The sequence below is a fragment of the Nelumbo lutea genome, chromosome 4 (assembly GCF_056320005.1).
Source record: "Nelumbo lutea isolate HS-2025 chromosome 4, American lotus-T2T, whole genome shotgun sequence".
NCBI classification, from domain to species: Eukaryota; Viridiplantae; Streptophyta; class Magnoliopsida; order Proteales; family Nelumbonaceae; genus Nelumbo; species Nelumbo lutea.
This window is the reverse complement of record NC_142687.1, coordinates 86,416,651-86,422,393: the sequence shown is the minus strand read 5'-3', so window position 1 is coordinate 86,422,393 and position 5,743 is coordinate 86,416,651. Positions and strand designations below refer to the sequence as shown.

The 5,743-nt window shown below is 37.5% G+C and overlaps 1 long non-coding RNA gene across 1 annotated transcript; it reads left to right on the top strand.

The window, feature by feature from the left end:
- Window positions 1-2,391: 2,391 nt before the first annotated feature.
- On the top strand, window positions 2,392-3,591 carry LOC148861520 (uncharacterized). Its single transcript, XR_016094935.1, has 2 exons — window positions 2,392-2,991; window positions 3,085-3,591. It is a non-coding gene; the product is annotated as an uncharacterized LOC148861520 (long non-coding RNA).
- The last annotated feature ends 2,152 nt before the right edge of the window (window positions 3,592-5,743 follow it).

Below are 5,743 nucleotides of genomic sequence, written 5' to 3'. Positions count from 1 at the left end.
GGCAGTCAGTCGTCTTCTTCTGAATATTCAGACAGGTAGGTGGGTTTTGGTTATTCGCCCTTTTATAGTACGAATTCTTCTTCCTGTTTTAATTACTGTCTGTTTAAATCAGTCAGACAGTAACGAGAATACCACAGAATCATTCATGCTAGCTTATAACAGAATTTTCGGCAATTTCTTCGTCTATCAGAGTTGAGAGCTTTAGACACCGATCTTTCAACTTATGCATCGTCGGATGTCTCCTGAACTTTTCTGTCAGAGAAAGTCATTGACTTAATTTTCTTATTAGCTGCGTTCAATGGACTCTTGATTGGTTTCGTAGCTTGTTGTACATGAATTTGTTTATAGCTCATCTCCCATTCCAAATTCAATATTGCGTGTGAACATGAGATATTATCGCTTTTTTCTTTTGAAGCAACGTAACATCCAACCTTAATCAACATTACTCTGGTGGGCTTCACGTTACAGTATCTTAATCTTCGGCATGTATTAAGAAAAGCTATTAAGAAATTTCCTAAACTACCTTAATTAGACTCAATTTCACTACTTCTCTCGCAATCAATATTTTTTACTTAAAATTTAAAAAAAATAAGAAAAATTACGTCAAATAAAGTGCATCTAGCTAGCTATGGTAGTCTAAGTTATTGAAAGTTTGAAACGACGTTTGTAAGAAATTAAAACAGACTGAAACCATTGGCACATGGTGGGAATGTAATTCTTCATCAGCTTGGCCTCAAAGCTGGTTGACTCGTCTGTAAACGTTTTAAAGACGCAACTCTATAAACAGAAGCCTGGTCTGCTTTTCAGCTTAAGTGCTTAACTCACAATTCACAACCAACCCAACCAGCTGTTTTGTCCAAACTACTGGATTAGAAAACCTCCGCCAAACCGGCCTTCTCGAGTCTGGACAGCCGGACTTAACAGATTGCCAACTGGCAACTTTGGTAATGATAATAGTGCATTAGCTGAGACCCACTTGATGCAAATGGGATGGTGATGGATTGTTGCACCACGTGTCGATCAAAGAGAAACGTGTCTTAATGCAAGACCTCTCCTTCCAAGTGTGAGTATATACTCCCCAAATCCCTAACTTAACTCAACCCGAGCTGTTGAATACCTAAAACCTTGTGATCTGATGAAGGAAACTTTGGTTAGGAATAAGAATGGTTTTATGGAACTGAATTTGGGCGTGGGAGGTCATCATAGAAAAGCCCACTAGATTATGGCCCTGCCCCTGATTCCCCCACTCGGCATATGCAACACATTTATGACATATATATGTTTTATAGAATAGAGAAAGTTTCAATATTCATAATATATAGGCCTCAAAATACAGGACTGAAACAATTACAGAGGACCTCTCATATCAGACTAACACTGCTCCCGCATACCTTTTTTAGCTAGAAGGTGAGCAAGAGAATTAAAATAATGGTCCCCACCCAAAACTCATTGGGAATCTCTTCATGACTGTATTTCAGAAATGGAGCACAATAACTAAAAAACTCCCTTTGTCTCAAATCTTAATTAGAAATATTCTATAGATTATAAAATATTGTCAATACCTGATTTTTACTCGGTCTTCTCTCTAAACTTTTAATTCACCTCGGAGAATTAAAAGAATCTAATTCTCATCCCCAAATCCACAAAATCCTCTGATGATCTCATCCGATACCCTTGAAGCCTAAGAATGCCCCCTCATTCCAAACTCCCAAAATCACCCCTCATACCAAATTCCTAAAATGCTCTTGACCAAAATACCCCTCATGTCAAAGACCTAAAACTATTTCAAGTTACCAAAACTACCTCTCATGTCAAATGACCAAAATACTCTCCATTCCACATTCCCAAAATACCCTACTTCCAAATCACGAAAAAAAAAACCTCATCCCCTAAATTACCAAAATGCCCCCTTCTTACAAAATTACCAAAATACCACGTATTCCAATTTTCCCAAATACTCTTCATTCCCTAAATCCCTAAAATACACCTTTTAAATTCTCAAAATATCCTTGACCAAATTACCAAAATTCCTTCTATTCTAAATTACCAAAATACCCCTTTTTCAAATTTCCAAAATGCCCCCTTAACCAAGATTACCAAAATACCCTTATTCACCAAATTACCCAATTACCCTTCTTAACCTACCTCTTTAAACCCCAAATCACCAAATTGCCTCAAAATTACCCGATTGCCCTTTTATCCCAAAATACCAATTCCCCAAGTCTTAAATTACAAAAATACCCTTTTGAAACCCGAATTACCTAAATACCCCCCTTTAAACTTGTATCACCCTCTCCAAACCCTAACTTACCAAATCAGCCCCCTTTTTTTCTGAAAGTTTATTAGCCCCCCTTTCTTCCCATTATAAGAAGAGGCTCAGGTCGAATGAGAGGGGGGCTCTCTCTTTGTTAGGCTATCGAATTAAGAATTCAGAGAGGAGGTCGGATGAAAGGAGTTTGAAGAGGGGGAGGTTGGATGAGAAGGGGTTTTCGAAGAGAGAGGGCGAAGAGAGGAGTCTCAGAGTTCTTGAAGGGGAAAAGGAGGAGAGAGAGAGAATGAAGAAAAGATAGAGGATATCGGGCAAGAGAGAGAGCTCTCATTTTTTAAGAAAAGGGGGAGATTACAGAGAGCATGAGAGGGTTTGAGAGAGAAAACGAAAGAGAGAAGAATGGCGAGATGAGAGAGCTCGAGCAAGAGGTTACAAAGGAATTGAGAGATATCAAAGAGACAAAAGAGTAGAGAAGATTTCTTTTCCTTCCATAGACCGAATGCATTAGTCACCTCTGCCTTCCCTTTCGCAAATATCCTATTTGCTATTCGGGTTATATTGCTACTATTAGAACCCTCGATCTGCCCCCTTTGTCATCGACCAACTAAAGCTTCCACAGCACCAGACCGATTTCATCAAATCATTCCAACCTTTACATTCAAGTTCGCTAACTCTGTAGATTCTCACAACAGCATCGTTAGGTTAAAGGCTATAGGAGATAGGTAAAATTTTTTACCTCACATCTTGTTGAGTCTTTGTTCTGCGAAACATGTAATCTCTTAATTTATTTCAAATTTTCCTTGCTTTGTTTTCAGTCCTGCATTCAAGTTTGAACACTCGAGTATGCGCATTCTCCAAGAGTCCAAGATGTTTGTGTTTCCTCTCTCTTCAGACCATTCAGCTGAGTTCGAAGGTGGGGGCTCTGACAGAAAAGGGGTGAGGGAGCAATCTCCCACCTTTTTGCTTAGGCCCCTGCATCAAAAAGGGGATTGTTCTATGAATACAGAAGGGAGCATCCTTTCAGGCTACTGGAGGATCCAGGTCTCCAATTCAGACTGAAATTTTAGAAAAGGGATTTGGCATTCACACTGACAAGAGAGCCTATCCCCTTCCCTCTCCCTTTCTCAACTTACCCAAAATAACCTCGTCCTAGTCGTGGTGTAGAGTCATTATTAATTTCTAAATATTTTACAAAATCCAATCTCAAGAGGCCCATCATTCTCATTTAGTTGTTCTGATGGGTGGCGAGTCCATCTGATTAGCCATGAAGTGAACAATTAGTATTTTTTCGACGTTCACAAACATGAACCAATCTTTCACCATTAACATATTCAACATCAAATTACAGTTGTATAGCTAACAATTCTATGTTCACATCTCCTATTCATTGAATGCAATATGAAAGAGTGGGCAAAGAAGTAGATAGAGAAGGAAAGGAAGAATAAGTCATGCTGATGGTGGTCTATGCAACCACTGGTTGTTGTAATATCCTCTTGATGAATGATAAGCAACCGACCAATGAGAAATATTTGCAATAACCAAGTCGTAGCAATTATCTTGAACTTCAAATGGGTTATATGACAAAAGAATGAGAACATGGTGATCATCTTCACTCTCAATATCATCGATGAACATTTGTAATAACCTGGTCTAGGCCAATTGGGTAAGGCTAGCTTATTGGTTCTGAAAGGGGGATGGAGGCATACTAGGACTAGTAAGCCTTAGGTACTCCTTCCTTGGACTTATGGTCCTCATGAGGCATCTACATTTAGGGGTGTCTATGAAAAACCGAACTAAATTGAGAAAACCGAACTGCAAAATGCAGTTAACTGAACCAATCGGTTTGGTTTCAATTTGGATTTTTTGAAAAACCAAAGGACCAATTCAGTTTGAAAATCTGCACCCAAATAAAAACGTGGAAATGGATTGTAGAACCACATTATATCAGCATCCTGAAAGGCAAAACAACCAAAAATAAATTGAGTTAAAAAGAGGGGAATTTTTAACAAGACTGATTGAAATACAAGACAATTAATTAATGTAAATGGGTATACATACATACATATATAGATAGATAGATAGAAAGAGAAAGAGAGAGAACAAGTACATGAAGATGTGTTACATATAATAGTTTGGTCAAAATATCAGCAATATGAACTTAGTGGGAGATACCAAATCATTACTAGTTTCTCTAGAACGCTCATATGTCATATACATGCATGCATATTGTGTTCATTCTTGTGTATATACTACTCACATGTGAATCCAATGGATGTAGAGCCACAACCTTATCACACACCATATGATAGGGGTGAGGAAGGCAAAATACGAAGTTGGTCAATATGTGCTAGGTCCAAATGAGTTCAATGACAACTATAGTTGTAGAGATGGCAATTTGACCATCCCCTACCGGACCTGAAACTCAGAGGATCGGGACGGAAAGAAGATGGTATTTGTCTATTCCACCCCACCTATATTATATTATATTATATTATATTATATTATATTATATATTGTATTGTATTATATTATATTATATTATACTGTAGGAAGATTTTAAAAAATAAAAATTAAATTTGCAAGTATGCAACTAGGAATGACTAAGGTGGGACGGCACAAATTCGGAATCCTCGTTACTTGTAAGAACGGGAATGGGGTTTGGATTTCTAGCCCTGATGGGATTCGGGGTCGGGGCATGCAAAACATGGCCCTGCCCCGCCCTGTTGCCATTCATATAATTGCAATAGCAGGCAAATTAGCTTTTGTGGTCGGGTCTTAATTTTTTTGGTTTTTCTTTGATATTTTATTATATCACAAAAAAAAAATAGTTTTTGTGCTCAAACAAATAACAATTGTTTTTTCTTAGTACTCCAAGAAACTAAATTGGAATCGAAGAATAGTGCAAAATCACTAACTGATCGTCGATCATCTAGGCACCCAGCCTAATCGGCACTAGAGAATGCCTATAACTGGGAAGAATGGATAGGTTAGATGTCCAAGCCATGAGAGGTCGTCCCTTTGAGATAGCATAATATGCGTTTAACTACACTTCAATGTGTTGACATGCTTTGTTTATGGTGAAGACCGCATTACACACTGCAAGGAGCCAATTAACTCAGCCCGCTTCAAAAGATCAACTATATGATAGAACGTGCATGGTGTTGAATAATCAGATGAAAGCATGCTTTTGAAGCTAACAAAATATTGGTTTTTAAAAGAAAAACAAAATTTCTAGAATATTTATATGATGGAACATGCCGGGTGTTGAATAATTAGACGAAAACATGCATATTTGAAACTTGATTCAAGAATATGTTTTTAGTTTCAGTTTTAAAAACAAAATACACACACAAACAGCCAAGAACATGTTTTTCATGTTTTTATTTTAACAAAAAAATCTGTTTTCAAATGAAATGGTTTTGATTTATTTTTAGAACGGAAATAATAAAAACAATTCACGTTGCAAAACACCCT